This window comes from Schistocerca cancellata, chromosome 4 (assembly GCF_023864275.1).
Source record: "Schistocerca cancellata isolate TAMUIC-IGC-003103 chromosome 4, iqSchCanc2.1, whole genome shotgun sequence".
NCBI lineage: Eukaryota > Metazoa > Arthropoda > Insecta > Orthoptera > Acrididae > Schistocerca > Schistocerca cancellata.
Window position 1 is genome coordinate 169,964,880 of NC_064629.1, and position 18,290 is coordinate 169,983,169.

Here is an 18,290-nt window from a genome sequence, read left to right on the forward strand (position 1 = left end):
ATAATTCTGTGTGGGTACATTAACATCAACACTAATATCATAAATGAATCCAGCAGCACCTTCATAAATATCCTTCAAAGTTTTGGCATGTCCCTATTGGTCAATAGTGCAACAAGTGTTACCACAATGACTGCATCAAGCATCAATAATTGACCATGTGGCCACAAATATGGACAGGGAAAAATGTGACATAGCTGTAAAGGATCTCAGATTATCAGACGATCTCTGTCAAATAACAGTAAAATCAGGCATCTAATCATTCCCTAAACTACACGCCTACAAACAACGTCTTTCAGAAATCAAAATAAAAGATTTTTCAAAAGAACTAGAAAAACAAAGCTGGGATGAAGTGTATCAGGAAATCAATGTGAATATGAAATATATAATGCAGAGAATAAAAGCAAAGCAGTCTGGGATGTTATAAAAAAGGAAACGGGGAGAGGCAAACAAACACAGAATAACATACTGCTAAGAGAGGGGGATAAGGTAATAAATGATACACAGCACTTAGCAAACTATGTAAATGAACATTTTTCAAGTATTGCAGAGAAGTTACAGCAAAAATTCCCCAAAACAAATATAACCCCTGTAAATAATGTTGCACTAAATACAATGATGTTACTTCCAACCACAGAAAATGAAGTCAATAAAACTTCAAAAATAAAAAGTCAGTAGGCTTAGATAAAGTACCAGTGTGTGTACTGAAACAATGCACAGGGATTATACGAGGCTCCTTAACAAATATGATAAATGCATCCTTCACATCAGGGACATTTCCAGAGCAGTTAAAACAGGCAAGAGTTGTATCTTTGCTTAAGAAAGGTAATGCAGAAGACACAGAAAATTACCGGCCCATTTCCCTGCTGTCACCATTCTCAAAAATAGAAGCAATTATGAAAGAAAAATTAATGAATTACCTGAATAAATACAATCTTTTAAGCGAATCACAGTTTGGTTTCCGAAGTGGCAAAAATACGGAGTCGGCCATAGTAGACTTCCCAAAAGTTATAATTGATGCTCTTGACAAAGATGAATGTAGAAGCGTTAGGAATAAGAGGGATAGCTAATGGCTGGTTACGATCATACCTAGCAGATAGGGTACAAAGAGTATAGATAACACATACCGTACGTCAAATACATCTGAACATTTAGTAAAACACTTACCAGAACCAAAATACATTAATATAGGGGATCCGCAAGGTAGCATATTAGGACCGATATTATTCCTGATATACATCAACAACTTTACCAGTAGTGTCACTCATGGTGAAAAAATTCTCTTTGCTGATGACAGCAATATTATAGTCACTGAGAAAACAGGAGAACTCCTTGCAGAGAAAGCAAATGAAACTCTCGAAGTTTGTGATTGGTCAATAAGCAATAAAGTGACATTGAACAGAAAGAAAATTAATGCCATGACTGTCAGTATGAAGAGGAAAAATGAATTTTCAAACTCCAGAAAAGAGCCATAAGAATAATAACCAAAAATACTAGTTGAGCTCATTGTAAAGATCTGTTCAAAACACTGGGGATTTTAACTGCTCCATGTGAATACATTTTCCAGTCAGTTGTACACATCAAAAATAACATTGATAACTACTGCACAAACAGCTCTGTCCATGACCATGCAACAACAGCTACACTCAACTTATATTTACCAAGAAAAAATAGACATAAAACTCGAAACAGCATTTTCTACCAAAGAATAAAACTGTACAATAAATTACCAAAAGAGATTAAAGAAATTGCAAAAATGCACTTATTTAAAAAGGCAGCAAAAAAGTACCTGTTGTGCAATACATTTTATAGATTTAAGGATTACTTAAATAAAACAGATTAGGAGTTTGATAAAAAAAAATGTTATACAAATAAATAATAATAATAATAAAACATCCAGCATTCCACATAACACCTTCACTTTGTTTTTTCCTTTCTAGAAATACTTGCCTCCAAACTATGCACTGCACTATACTAACACATCTTCCTCTTTTTGAGCTCAACATCTCACTCATTATGGAGGGGTGCTGACTCACTTTTTCAGGACAGCAAATGGGAAGTTGCGGTAGTACATAAAATGGCCCAGAGATCACTAGTGTGTGTGTGTGTGTGTGTGTGTGTGTGTGTAACTTGTAAATACCTTGACATGTAAAAGGAGATCTAGGGATGAATATAGCTACTACTACTGTTACTATTAACTACAGAGGTTCATTTTATGCTGCCCTCCTTGTGGCACATCTGTTTACTTCATGTTAAGTTATAGTCCAGGGACAAGGTTGGTTAGCCTGTAAATAAGTACTTATCTGCTGTGGTAGCAACAGTATATATTGTTGAGGCCCTCTGTTGTCCACCTAAATTAGTATACACGAGTTTCACATCTGGATCAAAGTAACTTGTGCTTCAAAGTAGAATCCAAGTAACTTTCTTTGGACCCACTAATTTACAGTAATTGTCTTCCCAGCATACTCTCGAAGGACTCATGAAACCAATGAAAAATTAAACAGACGAGCTAAAGTTAAGTACTTGCTTCTGCATATACATGTTAAAATATTCCTACCAAATGGGATTTAACTTGCAAAATGTCAGGGTACTGAAACACTGCTTGAGAACAATACGAACTCAGATTTCTCTCCTTTCCTCATGTTTTATTATCTCCCAAAGTTTATAATTCTGTGTGTGTGTGTGTGGGGGGGGGGGGGGGAGAGAGAGAGAGAGAGAGAGAGAGAGAGAGAGAGAGAGAGAGAGAGAGAGAGAGAGGGGGGGGGGGGGGGAGATCTGCTTTCTAGAAGGTTCAAGAGGCCATGTTGGCATCTCTGCTTTTAACCTCTTCTACTCACATTAGCACTGTCAGCCCCACTGTCTTACATTGCCTCTGTTTGCCAGGCTGTTCTTCCTTGCGGCCCTTCGGAACAATGGAAAATATGGCCCCCATGTTTGTCTCCGAATTTTGCTGCTGTGTTACCTTCAAAGCTGAAGAAGGGGCAACACTGGTCTCACTGTTATGTACAGAGTAGCAATAAGCTTGGACTTCCCAGCTGTATGTTGCTAAACACAAGAAACAATAATTCCTGTTTAAATAATGTTAAGTTGTTATGAAAATTTATATTTGGAAATTAGTGAAGACAGGGAAGTAAAATAGCACTCTCATGTTTCAGGACTTTTGGCCAACTTGCAATGTTTAATGTGTATCTTTGAAGTTGCTGATGATGTGAGGCATCACAGTTCATCTCTGGTGTGAGACATCTTATTTTTGCTATGCTATTTCAGTTAATCATTATTAGAATTCTATTTCAGCCAACCAGTTTAATTTTGATACTTATGTATAGTCATGATATAGGTGGTAATAAGGGCCAAGTCATCTTTTTCTGTGTGTTAACCTTATCTGCTATGACTGGAAATATGTGCATGTGCAATGTTGGATTTTGTTTGTGAACTGAGGTCTGGAAAGCCAACAGCTAGCCACAGTGGGGACGAGAGGATGAGGTTACTACTGAGAGACACTCTAAAGATACAGGCTTATTTATGAGACAACACTGACAATGAGAGGGGCAATAATTCTGATCATCCGGTCTAGCTAAGCTGCTGACTCTTATTGTTCAATCCGGCACCCTCCTGGTGGCTGCTGCAAACTTCTTCCATGAACTGTAGGAATGCAGTGCACATTATACATGTTGTAGAGGAAAGAACTTCCCTGTTAGGGAACCTAAGAAAAACAAAATCAAGTTAAGATGGGACATTTTTATTTTTATTATTTAAGAACACACATAATTTCATTTAAGAATACTCAATATTAATGTGTTTTAAACAATATGTCACTCAGATGGCTGCCTCCATTGTTGATGCATAGGTTGAGCCATTCTGTGAAGTTGTTCGTTACTCTGCGAGTAGTGTCAGGCCTGATTGCTTCAACTTCTTGTGTTATCATTCCGTAGAGGGCTTCTAAAATTGGAGGGTGATGTTGGTACACATTGGACTTGAGATAGCCCCATAGAAAAAAAGTCACAGAGTGACAAGTCTGGGGAACATGATAGCCATCCAATATCACCTCACAAAGAAATGACATATCCAGGAAACATTTCCCTCACCAGTACCAGTGATTGGCGTACTGTGTGGATTGGAGTGCCATCTTGGAACCACACATTCTCAAGGTCATTTAACAGTTTGCCTAGTTTTCACTGTAGGAAATCACAGAGCATGGCACAGTACCAATCGCTGTTCAAGTAACACTCACAATTTTCTAAGGAAAAAAAAAATAAATTGGACCAATCAGACTGAGATTAGAAACAGCACACGATCCTGTTACTCTGGGACTAGGGAGGGGTTGTTGAAGGAGTTCCTGGGTGTTATTTTCAGACCAGCTCCTGCAATTTTGTTTGTTTACTGCAACTGACAGACAAAAATGTGTTTAGTCTGAAAAAAATCATGTAATCTCCTCAATGAACATTCTGCAGCATGTCTTGACACTATGTTTTACAGACTCTATAATCTCTTCCCCTTACTTCTTGAACCAACACAGTCTTGCAGGGATGCATTTTCAAATGTTGATGCAAGTTTCTCCTTACATTTCGATCAGATAGTCATTAGGCTAGTCCATGCTTTCTTCTGGAATGTCAAGGAGATAGTTGAATTGAACCTCTCACTGCACCAACGATTTCTGGGCCTGTAGCAATCCGTCGCTGACCTTGGGGTTTATATTTCAATGCAGAACCTGTGTCTCAAAAATTCAAAACCTACAAATAAATAGTTTTTACGGGAAACGGGGTCCTGTTGACAGAGCGTGAAGCAAATGCAGAAGGCGCATGGAGAAGTTATTGGTGATCTGCCATTTTGAATTAACTGCTCATCTGACCACGCTGTGGCGTACTCTGAAAATGGCATGTATACAGCTACACTATGTGATCAAAAGTATCCGGACACCCCCAAAAACATATGTTTTTCATATTAGGTGCATTGTACTGCTACCTACTGGGATATCAGGGACCTCAGTAGACATTAGACATCATGAGAGAGCAGAATGGGGTGCTCCGTGGAACTCGAGGACTTCGAACGTGGTGAGATGATTGGGTGTCACTTGTGTCATATGTCTGTACACAAGATATCCGCACTGCTAAACGTCCCTAGGTCCACTGTTTCCAATGTGATAGTGAAGTGGAAACGTGAAGGGACACGTGCAGCACAAAAGTGTACAGGCCGACCTCGTCTGTTGACTGGCAGAGACTGCTACAGTTGAAGAGGGTCGTAATGTGTAATAGGCAGACATCTATCCAGACCATCATACAGGAATTCCAAACTGTATCAGGAGCCACTGCAAATACTGTGACAGTCAGGTGGGAAATGAGAAAACTTGGATTTCACAGTCGAGCAGCTGCTCATGAGCCACACATCATGACGGTAAAAGCCAAACGACGCCTCACTTGGTGTAAGGAGCATAAACATTTGACGATTGAACAGTGGAAAAACGTTGTGTGGAGTGACGAATTATGGTGCAAATGTGGCGATCCGATGGCAGGGCGTGCGTACGGCGAAAGCCCAGTGAACGTCATCTGCCAGTGTATGTAGTGCCAACAGTAAAATTTGGAGGCGGTGGTGTTTGGTGTGGTCGTGTTTTTCATCGAGAGGGCTTGCACCCCTTGTTGTTTTGTGTGGCACTATCACAGCACAGGGCTACATTGATGTTTTAAGCACCTTCTTGCTTCTCACTGTTGAAGAGCAATTAGGAGATGGCGATTGCATCTTTCAACACGATTGAGCACCTGTTGATAATGCATGGCCTGTGGCAGAATGGTCATATGACAATAATATCCCTGCAATGGACTGGCCTGCACAGAGCCCTGACCTGACACCTATGGGATGTTTTGGAACGCCGACTTTATGCCAGGCCTCACCGACGACATCGAACAATTATGCCATTGGCCAGTCCTGTGCAGAAGTTTTTCATTGGTGAATGATATTTTGTGGGTAGACTCGGTGTAGAGCATGGACAGGAGACATGGTTTTTAGATATCCTCTAGGTGTAGAGCAGCACACACTTTTCAGTTTTGGACTACAAGCAAAAAAACTGTTATTTCAGTCTTAGAACAGACTTTTCTCTTCAAGTCACTGAAGGACGCAATGCAGCAGCAAGCAGAATTCCTAATTTGAAAGGGGCCTGAGCGATATCTGACAAGTTCCAGGAACAACCACCAACACCATATGCAGTCTACATTTTGACCCAACAATTATAGTGAGAATGTCGAGAGCCTTGAACAGCAGGCTGAAGACAGTTTTAATTAATACTTAACATGGTATACACTCTTCACTGTGAGCCATGTGAGGGTGGCCCATAAAATGTTTACTCGCCCAATATGAGGATCTCATTCACATGGCTCGTCATGCTAAATTATCAGTAGCCACGGCCTTCTTGTTCATTATATTTTAACAAGACTTAGTTTCAAATAGACGAGGACTGTCAACTTCATGCCATGTAACTTTATGGTTTGCATTCCATTTAAATCAGGGTTGTGGGACACTTCATCCTCCACACATTTATGAGACTCAAAATGAATGCCACCCTTAATAAGGAGATACACACAGAAGGTTTAAACTGGGTTGCCCATTGCTTGAAAGCAAGATCTGCTAGCCATAGAACTGATGATATACAAGTTGAAAAATATCTTATTTGGGGCCACTGTCCTAGGTATCCAAGCATGTACCAATGAAGTTAGCTTAACATTACAAAGCAATGTCATTGTAGAGTCTTACCGACATTATACATGCCATTTGGTACGATGTCATGGACATGTTCTAAAGAGAGAAACTTCATCACTTACATATTGTCCCGACCCCAGACTGTGCCACTTATAACCTGGGCTCAATGGCACACGTTTGTTGTGTGGGACGATCAACCGATGCCGTGGAACTGGTTTTCATCACACAAACAATTCTGGAGACTGTGGACTTGCCCTTTATCCTGAGACCAGACGGTAACTGTATTTCGTACCAGCCAAGTGGCACGCATGTCTATAGTTACCTGACCATTATAATGGTATCTTCCACACATTACATACGATGCATCCGGACTGACCTGACTTCTAAGATTATTTAAGAAATCAGCACTGCTATTTGTTTCAGCAACTGCAAGGACAATATCAATGTAATTTTTACAAATTTCTTTTGTTTTGTTGTACCCTTACCTTGAGTACTCCTTCGGTACAGCGTTTCAAATCTACTGTGAAGTGATCGGCAATTTGTCACTGTCCTCCGGAGGCTGCCTTTTTCTTCTGTTTCCAACTGAGCGTGTACGCGTGAGTTTCTGAAAATGGTGCTTTCATGAGCAGATCCTGGCCATCTAGCCACGATATTTAAACATAGCACCTTAGCGTCTGAGATTGCTTGTACGCACATTTAAAGAAAACCAACTATGATGATTTCTAAATAACTCAGCATTTAAAGAAAATCACCCGCGATGATTTCTTAATAACAGCATTGTCACCACCGGGAGCTTTGATGGGGATATGAGTGCAGTGTGTAGTACCTAGAACACTAGGAAAATGTGCTACTTGATAAAAATCAAGCTTGGTGTTCCTAAAGTCATTTTCATTCATAGGCATGTTGATAAATTCATTTTTCAATGAGGCAATGCAGACCGATACTTTATGGACAGCTCGGCAAGCTGTTGCTACGACTGCTTTAAACAGTATCACCAACCACCGTTTGAAAGCTTCCTGAGGCGTATAAAATCTTAGAGTTAACAGCAACATGCACATTCCAGTCAGTGGCTGATTTCTTTTAGATAGTTTCATCACAGAATCTCTGAGCCTTAGTTACAACTACTAAACAGTACTTATCTCCAAGCGAAGCCTCTGTCATTCAGACTTGTTATTTAACCGCAAGAGTGCGTTCATGCTTTCACAGAACTTGCGGGGAGCTCATTGGATTTCGCCCTCGGTGGACACATCTGAATACTCAGATATCTGTAAAGTAAACGAAAAGAAGCAATGTGATTCATATGACGCGAGGATGTTGCACACAGACTTTTGCCCAACAATGGTCCAGAACTCTCGGAGAACAGAAAGTATGGCGTGATTACAATGGTACTGAAAGAAATGGCATGATATTATTGTTATAATCTTTATGACGAATAGAGTGGAGAAATTAGTAACAAATGGAAAAAAAATTCGAGAATTAGCGTGGGATCGAACATGAGATGTTTTGCATTGCACTCCTGGACACACCTCTTTCTTTTATTTTTTAAATTTTGTTCGTTACTGTTCGTGGCATTTGGTCTGGGCGGGCGTCACATGACACCCGTTCAATTTCAGTTCTCGCTTCCAACGCCCGGGTTCCCGGGTTCGATTCCCGGCGGGGTCAGGGATTTTCTCTGCCTCGTGATGGCTGGGTGTTGTGTGCTGTCCTTAGGTTAGTTAGGTTTAAGTAGTTCTAAGTTCTAGGGGACTGATGACCGTAGCTGTTAAGTCCCATAGTGCTCAGAACCACCCGTTCAATTTCAGCGTTGATTTCTTCACTCAGTTTTTTTAATTTTTTTATTTTGTTACAGAGGGCAACCAGGACGTGTTCGGTAGTTAAAAATTTAGTTCGAGTTGCGTAGTTACTACTACTCGAACCGAGAAGGAACATATATGACAGATGTTGAATCGTTATTGATTGCTGCCAAAATTAAAATACGTAACTGTTCACTGCAAGTATTTCGAATTTTCCATTTTTACTCTGCTGCTAAGTGTTTATAACATGGCTTTGAACTAATCACATCAAGCACGAGTCGTCTCCCGAAAACAGTTATGAGATCAATCATTATGTACACACGATAGTCCAAATTTCCTTAACCTAACCTTCCAGATGCACGAGACAGGCGAAATACCCTCAGACTCCAAGAAGAATATAATAATTCCAATCCCAAAGAAAGCAGGTGTTGACAGATGTGAAAATTACCGAACTATCAGTTTAATAAGCCACAGCTGCAAAATACTAACGCGAATTATTTACAGACGAATGGAAAAACAGGTAGAAGCCGACCTCGGGGAAGATCAGTTTGGATTCCGTAGAAATGTTGGAACACGTGAGGCAATACTGACTTTACGACTTATCTTAGAAGAGAGATTAAGGAAAGGCAAACCTACGTTTCTAGCATTTGTAGACTTAGAGAAAGCTTTTGACAACGTTGACTGGAATACTCTCTTTCAAATTCTAAAGGTGTCAGGGGTAAAATACAGGGAGCGAAAGGCTATTTACAATTTGTACAGAAACCAGATGGCAGTTATAAGAGTCGAGGGGCATGAAAGGGAAGCAGTGGTTGGGAAGGGAGTGAGACAGGGTTGTAGCCTCTCCCCGATGTTATTCAATCTGTATATTGAGCAAGCAGTAAAGGAAACAAAAGAACAATTCGGAGTAGGTATTAAAATCCATGGAGAAGAAATGAAAACTTTGAGGTTCGCCGATGTCATTGTAATTCTGTCAGAGACAGCAAAGGACTTGGAAGAGCAGTCGAACGGAATGGACTGTGCCTTGAAAGGAGGATATAAGATGAACATCAACAAAAGTAAAACGAGGATAATGGAATGTAGTCGAATTAAGTCGGGTGATGCTGAGGGAATTAGATTAGGAAATGAGACACTTAAAGTAGTAAAGGAGTTTTGCTATTTGGGGAGCAAAATAACTGATGATGGTCGAAGTAGAGAGGATATAAAATGTAGACAGGCAATGGCAAGGAAAGCGTTTCTGAAAAAGAGAAATTTGTTAACATTGAGTATAGACTTAAGTGTCAGGAAGTCGTTTCTGAAAGTATTTGTGTGGAGTGTAGCCATGTATGGAAGTGAAACATGGGCAATAAATAGTTTGGACAAGAAGAGAATAGAAGCTTTCGAAATGTGGTGCTACAGAAGAATGTTGAAGATTAGGTGGGTAGATCACATAACTAATGATGAGGTATTGAATACGATTGGGGAGAAGAGAAGTTTGTGGCACAACTTGACTAGAAGAAGGGATCGGGTGGTAGGACATGTCCTGAGGCATCAAGGGATCACAAATTTAGCATTGGAGGGCAGCGTGGAGGGTAAAAATCGTAGAGGGAGACCAAGAGATGAATACACTAAGCAGATTCAGAAGGATGTAGGTTGCAGTGGGTACTGGGAGATGAAGGAGCTTGCACAGGATAGATTAGCATGGAGAGCTGCATCAAATCAGTCTCAGGACTGAAGACCACAACAACAACAACAACCTTCCAGATGGGAAAAAAAGTATTTCCAGCATCAGCGACATGGTAGTGGTGTAGTCACATATTTACTTACCATTTTTTGTGTTAATAATAACGTATTATTATTTCATTTTGTGTTTGCTGAAACCAAAAGCGATGTTTCTTAATGCCGGTACACTACAAACTAATGACTACAGCTGAACATGACTTTGAACCGCGAATTTTGGCCAGTTAAATGTGATCCGACATCACGGCGGTATAATCTGGGATTAATATTTATACATTATCACATTCAGACTGTCCTGAAAAAAATTTTTCTCCAAATTATTGATTGAAATATCAGCTAAAACGCCAGAAAGGGGACTACTCATACTTAAACTATGTTTCTACGAATGTATATCAACATTGAATTCAAAATAAATACACTCTACAATTAATGTAAGCAACTCTATGCACTCACTGATTTTATTGTTGGACAATTCATTTTGTGTTATAAAATAATCGGAATGTTAATAAATACAGGGTATTTCAGATAAAGTGTAAGTCACTGTAATTTACAAAATAAGAGGTGACAGGACTATTTATTGAGGTAGGTCCACATAAGAAACGTTACATTTTCTGTGTGGCTATGAACATAACTTATTGAGTTATTGTCCAGAGAGTTACAGCAACGTTATACAAATTTTTAATGTAACATTAGTTTTTTCTATCATGTAGCTTATGTATTTAAATCAGTTTAAACCATATTTCTGCCACATTTAGTTTGGGAGGTAGAAACCTTTGAAGAGTTATGGGTGGGTGCAACATGCTGTTGGCTGCGTGCAGACTAATTTCTGCTGGTAGGATGTTGGTGTAAGTGAAATATTCATGCTCACGTTCATGAATGCGTAACGCAATACGCCTTTTAAACAACCTGCGGACGGGATGTAACATCGCCGGTGTCAAGCCTCCTCGATGACCTGTCAGATGTCATGTTCGTTACATTACCGACCGTCATCTTACACTGCCGTATTCACGGCAAGATGGACTCAACAAGCAAACGGGATCCAGTGTGCAGCGGATACTGACGTCGAATAAAGGTGGCACACACATCCGACGAGTATGTTGACATGTTTCTGATGCTCGGCCAATGCCAATATGATGCCATCGAAGCAGCCATGACGTATGCCGTGAGATGTCATGGTCGAAGAGCTCCGGCAGTCACTGCATTCTAACGTACTGAAAAACAACTTCGGGAAATCAGTAGTTTGAGAAAGTGCGGCGGTACCAGATGAAGACCAACAAGAAATAATGAGATGGATGTGTTTGTTTTACTGCATTACAGCACGATCCTCATGTGAGCTTAAGAGATGCTGCTGCAGTCGATGGTGTCAGTGTTATATCTGTACGGCATATGATGCAAGGTCATAGGTTTCATTCGTACCACATGTCACTGACACAGGAGCTGTGTGGGATCGATTTCAATTGCAGAATTACTTTTTGCAAATAGGACATGTATAGTTTCACTCTGGACACCTTACAAAGTGCTAGGTTCTCTGATGAATCCACGTTCACAAATTATTGTGCAGTGACTCATCATAATACACTACTGGCCATTAAAAATGCTACACCACGAAGATGACGTGCTACAGACGCGAAATTTAACCTACAGGAAGAAGATCCTGTGATATGTAAATGATTAGCTTTTCAGAGCATTCACACAAGGTTGGCGCCGGTGGCGACACCTACAACGTGCTGACATGAGGAAAGTTTCCAACAGATTTCTCATACACGAACAGCAGTTGACCGGCGTTGCCTGGTGAAACGTTGTTGTGATGCCTCGTGTAAGGAGGAGAAATGCGTACCATCACGTTTCCGACTTTGATAAAGGTCCGATTGTAGCCTATCGCGATTGCGGTTTATCGTATCGCGACATTGCTGCTCGCGTTGGTCGAGATCCATTGACTGTTAGCAGAATATGGAATCGGTGGGTTCAGGAGTGTAATACGGAACGCCGTGCTGGATCCCAACGGCCGCGTATCACTAGCAGTCGAGATGACAGGCATCTTATCCGCATGACGGTAACGGATCGTGCAGCCACGTCTCGATCCCTGAGTCAACAGATGGGGACGTTTACAAGACAACAACCATCTGCACGAACAGTTCGACGACGTTTGCAGCAGCATGGACTATCAGCTTGGAGACCATGGCTGCAGTTACCCTTGACGCTGCATCACAGACAGGAGCGCCTGCGATGGTGTACTCAACGACGAAGCAGGGAGCACGAATGGCAAAACGACATTTTTTCGGATGAATCCGGGTTCTGTTTACAGCATCATGATGGTCGCATCTGTGTTTGGCGACATCGCGGTGAACGCACATTGGAAGTGTGTATTCGTCATCGCCATACTGGCGTATCACCCGTCGTGATGGTATTGGGTGCCACTGGTTACACGTCTCGGTCACCTCTTGTTCGCATTGACGGCACTTTGAACAGTGGACGTTACATTTCAGATGTGTTACGACCCGGGCTTTACCCTTCATTCGGTCCCTGCGAAACCCTACATTTCAGCAGGATAATGCACGACCGCATGTTGCAGGTCCTTATGGGCCTTTCTGGATACAGAAAATGTTCGACTGCTGCCCTGGCGAGCACATTCTCCAGATCTCTCACCAACTGAAAACGTCTGGTCAATGGTGGCCGAGAACTGGCTCGTCACAATACGCCGGTCACTACTCTTGATGAACTGTTGTATCATGTTGAAGCTGCATGGTTACCTGTACACGCCATCCAAGCTCTGTTTGACTCAATGCCCAGGCGTATCAAGGCCGTTATTACGGCCAGAGTTGGTTGTCCTGGGTACTGATTTCTCAGGATCTATGCACCCAATTTGCGCGAAAATGTAATCACATGTCAGTTCCAGTATAATATATTTGTCCAAAGAATACGCGTTTATCATCTGCATTTGTTCTTGGTGTAGCAATTTTAATGTCCAGTAGTGTATGCATTATTGGACCACAGAAAATAATAGGTATGCACGTTCTGTCGATTGTCAATGGAGGTGGTCCATTAATGTGTGGTGTGTAATCATTGAGGAGGAGATCACTATTTTGCAGGATGACAGCTGAGAAGTATCGAGCTTTTATCGTCGACAATTTGGGTACTCTCCTTGAAAATGTGTGTCTAGAAATTAGAGGCTGTATGCGGATGAAGCACGATGGTCACCCAGCCCATTGTGCTCTTAGTGTTGTGCAAGAGCTGTACGATAGATTCCCTGGAAATTGATGGGGCGCAGTGATCCTCGGGAATGGCCCACACAGTCACCCAATTTAACCCATGAGATTTCTTTTTTTTGGGGATATCTAAAAAATTGTGTTTATGTCACTGAACCCACATCCTCAGATGACTTCAAACAGCACATCGAAGAAGATTGTTGCTCCAGGTCAGCAGTATATTACATTTTGTCCGCAGGTCATTTAGAACGCGCATTATGTTGTGCATTTATGAACATGGACACACATTTGAATGTCACTTACATCAATAATTCCACCACTAGAACATCCATCTGCGCACAGCGAAATATTATGTTCAGCATGTTGCATCCACCCCTTACACTTCAAACGTTTTTAGTTCCCAAACTAAACGTGATAGAAATATGATTTCAGTAGATTTGTAGACAGCTGATTTAAGTATATCAGCTACACGATAGGAAAATACTAATTTAAAAATCATATCTCGTGGCTGTAACTCTCTGGAAAATAATTGGCCCGGCCGCTGTGGCCTAGCTGTTCTAGGCGCTTCAGTCTGGAACCGCGCGACCACTACGGTCACAGGTTCGAATCCTGCCTAGGGCATGGATGTGTGTGATGTCCTTAGCTTAGTTAGGTTTAAGTAGTTCTAAGTTCTAGGGGACTGATGACCGCCGATGTTAAGTCCCATAGCGCTCAGAGCCATTTGAACCATTTTTTGAAAATAACTCAATAAACTATGTTCATAATCCTGCAGAAATTGTAACGTTTCTTATATGGAACTATCTCAATAAATATTCTTGTCAGCTTTATTTTGTAAGTTTCAGAGACATACATTTTATCTGAAACACCCTGCATGTTAGTTACGAAACTAATTTCATCTCATTTCACACTGGTACATTTTTAATTTTTTGTACTACTTCATAACGAATTTTCACAGAATATTGATGGTTAAAAACAAAATACTTGTTTAAAAACTCGAAAGATTTTTTTCTTATTTTACTAAAAGGGCCACTTCCACTGTTAACAGTTGGACTAACAGGCAAATCTCTTTCATGGAGGATGTGGGTTCATTACTCTTGAGTGGCAAATTTCTTTATGAGATAAAAATTCACTACATTCTTTTAATTTTTCATTAATTTATTCATTGTCACCTATTACAATTTCTGAATTTCCCTTATTCGCTTATGTGATAATTGCATCTTCACTTTTTAGTTTTTTATTAATACTAACTATTTACCATTCATGTTTGTTTTGGAATTGTTATTAGTTTCCCTCCCAATAATTTTATCAACTGCCACAGCTGTCTTATTTTGTTCAAATTTGGTGGTAAAACAGTCAGTAGTGCCTATAAATAGGGATATTATATTTTCAAACTTGGAATAGCATTACTTCTTCATGTTCATCAACGATAATATTGGTAAAATTAAATACTCCAGGATAAAATTTTAAATTCGAGCTGCCATCACTATAAACATTATCATTGTGGCTTACTAGATTTACAAGTTTTTTGTTATGTTGAAGTCTTGTGTCAAAGTCAACTTTCTCCACTGCTTCATATCCAAAGATAAACAAGTGATAAAACATCTGGGGGCAAGCAATGCAGATAAGGCAGAATGCAGCTTATACAATTAACAGCTTAAAACTTGATTTTTGAAGTAAAGGTCCCTAATGCATATTAGTGACTTCACATTTTCTTTTGCATTTAAACACCTTTTTGTTGTAGTTATTGTATTGCATTGTGAAACAAAGTTAATGCATGTTGTCAACGCATCACACATGTAAAGAGATTTCTGTAGATTAGTATGATGTACACTGAAGCTAGCTGAGCTGTAGATGTAAACAGCGGCCTACATGTGAACACAACCTTTGACATAAGTAGTCCAGTTCGGACTATATAGATAAGTGGTTTTATTGTTTTGACTTACATTTAATAGTATGTATTTTGTTACTGACTCACATTTATAGCTCACAGAACCAGACATATAATAAGGCATGTGTGTTATCTTATTGTAACCAGCGCTTTATACGTCTTTTACCACTGAAGGCGGCCACACAGTGACCAAAACCTGGATTTGCAATAAACATTACTTGTGCCTGATTGCTATACTCTTTTCTACTCGGAATATTTTTTGCACTACAAAAATTCCATGCTTTTATCCACAGAGCCAAGTTCCATTTATCATCAGCTGTAAGCCTGTGAATCATTCTTTGACCCTGCCTCAAAGCTACCTCATTGAACAGCTCACCAGCCTCAATTAGACGATGATTCTCAGCAAGTCATGGATTATGCTCCCATCACTGGAACCCATATCGCAGGTGCCATGGGCACAGACACAACATTAAAGCAAGTGCATCAATACATCTTGAGGGGACGGCTGGACTGGCTCCTCAGCCAGAAATATACTCCACCGCAGCACTATTTTCATCTGCGACACAGGATCCTTTTAGTGGATGACATTTTGTTATCAATGGACCAAAAATCTTCACAAGTGGTCCTTTCACAACGCCTTCAGCTGGATATCCTGCGCCTCCTGCATTGTGGGCGTTGCGGGTGCGTCTAATACAAGGCAGTGCTCCATGTTAGTTATCTACCGTGCCAGTACTGACCGGCAGATCAAGCCTCTCATACGAAATTGTCATAATTAGCAACACTGTAAGCAGCATTTCAACAGTCATTCTCTCCTTAGCGGGCGTCCTCGCAACCTTGGGAGAGAATTCATCTCGATTTTGCTGGCCCTTATCTGGATACAGCTTGTCTGATAATCACAAACGCTTACTCGAGATTTCCCTAGAATATTAACAACTGTTCCACCTGCATAGAAGCGTCTATTAAAGCACCCAAAAACTTTTCGTCATGGAAGATCGTCCGCACTTGATTGTGTTAGATTACCAGCCACAATTCCGTGTCCAGCTTCTTGACACTTTTTGCCAGCAGAATCGCATTCATGCCCGTTTTCAAGAAGGGACGTCGAACAGATGTGCAGAACTATAGACCTATATCTCTATCGTCGATCAGTTGTAGAATTTTGGAGCACGTATTATGTTCGAGTATAATGACTTTTCTTGGAGACGAGAAATCTACTCTGTAGGAATCAGCATGGGTTTCGGAAAAGACGGTCGTGTGAAACCCAGCTCGCGCTATTCGTCCACGACACTCAGAGGGCCATAGACACGGGTTCGCAGGTAGATGCCGTGTTTCTTGACTTCCGCAAGGCGTTCGATACAGTTCCCCACAGTCGTTTAATGAACAAAGTAAGAGCATATGGACTATCAGACCAATTGTGTGATTGGATTGAAGAGTTCCTAGATAACAGAACGCAGCATGTCATTCTCAATGGGGAGAAGTCTTCCGAAGTAAGAGTGATTTCAGGTGTGCAGCAGGGGAGTGTCATAGGACCGTTGCTATTCACAATATACATAAATGACCTTGTGGATGACATCTGAAGTTCACTGAGGCTTTTTGCAGATGATGCTGTGGTGTGTCGAGAGGTTGTAACAATGGAAAATTGTACTGAAATGCAGGAGGATCTGCAGCGAATTGACGCATGATGCAGGGAATGGCAATTGAATCCCAATGTACACAAGTGTAATGTGCTGCGAATACATAGAAATATGGATCCTTTATCATTTAGCTACAAAATAGGTCAGCAACTGGAAGCAGTTAATTCCATAAATTAACTGGGAGTACGGATTAGGAGTGATTTAAAATGGAATGATCATATAAAGTTGATCGTCGGTAAAGCAGATGCCAGACTGAGATTCATTGGAAGAATCCTAAGGAAATGCAATCCGAAAACAAAGAAAGTAGGTTACAGTACGCTTGTTCGCCCACTGCTTGAATACTGCTCAGCAGTGTGGGATCCGTACCAGATAGGGTTGACAGAAGAGATAGAGAAGATCCAACGGAGAGCAGCGCGCTTCAATACAGGATCATTTAGTAATCGCGAAAGCGTTACGGAGACGATAGATAAACACCAGTGGAAGACTCTGCAGGAGAGACGCTCAGTAGCTCGGTACGGGCTTTTGTTAAAGCTTCGAGAACATACCTTCACCGAAGAGTCAAGCAGTATATTGCTCCCTCCTACGTATATCTCGTGAAGAGACCATGAGGATAAAATCAGAGAGATCAGAGCCTATACAGAAGCGTACCGACAATCGTTCTTTCCACGAACAATACGAGACTGGAATAGAAGGGAGAACCGATAGAGGTACTCAAGGTACCCTCCGCCACACACCGTCAGGTGGCTTGCGGAGTATGGATGTAGATGTAGATTCAACACACCAAGTTACCACGTTTCCATCCCTAATCCAGTGTGGAAACTGAAATACTTTTCTACACTTTCATAACCCAAATGAGAAAAATATGTCGATGTAATCAAGTACAGGTGATACCTTAACCTTTTATCTGAGTTGATACACGGCTGTATCTACCTGGCAGAGCTGCACCACAGCTGCTAGCTACGCACATTCCTGCACCTCCCACTGCTGGCTCCCACTGCACAGCCCAGCCTAATGTCTCTACGCTCTGTTGCGGCCACATGTAGTGAGCGTTGCTTCACGCAGTGGAGAATGGCAAAACAGAGGCAGCCGGTGATCGCGGCATTGCGAAGTAGGCGCGGCACAGATAGCCTTGCTGACAGTTGTAGTCTACCAACAGGCTGACGCAAGGACGCACGCAGACCGAGCGCCGAGCGAAGCCTGGAGAGTGCTGAGTAAGGGAAGTGAGGCCAGCACGCTAAGTTATGCTGAAATATACTGCAGGAGTAATAACAAGAAGCTGCCACCGAGGGTAAAAAACGTCCTCCTGCCGGATATAAATAGTGGAGCGCTGGCAGCAACGGACAGAAGCCTTTAGGAAGCAGTTCGGATCTGA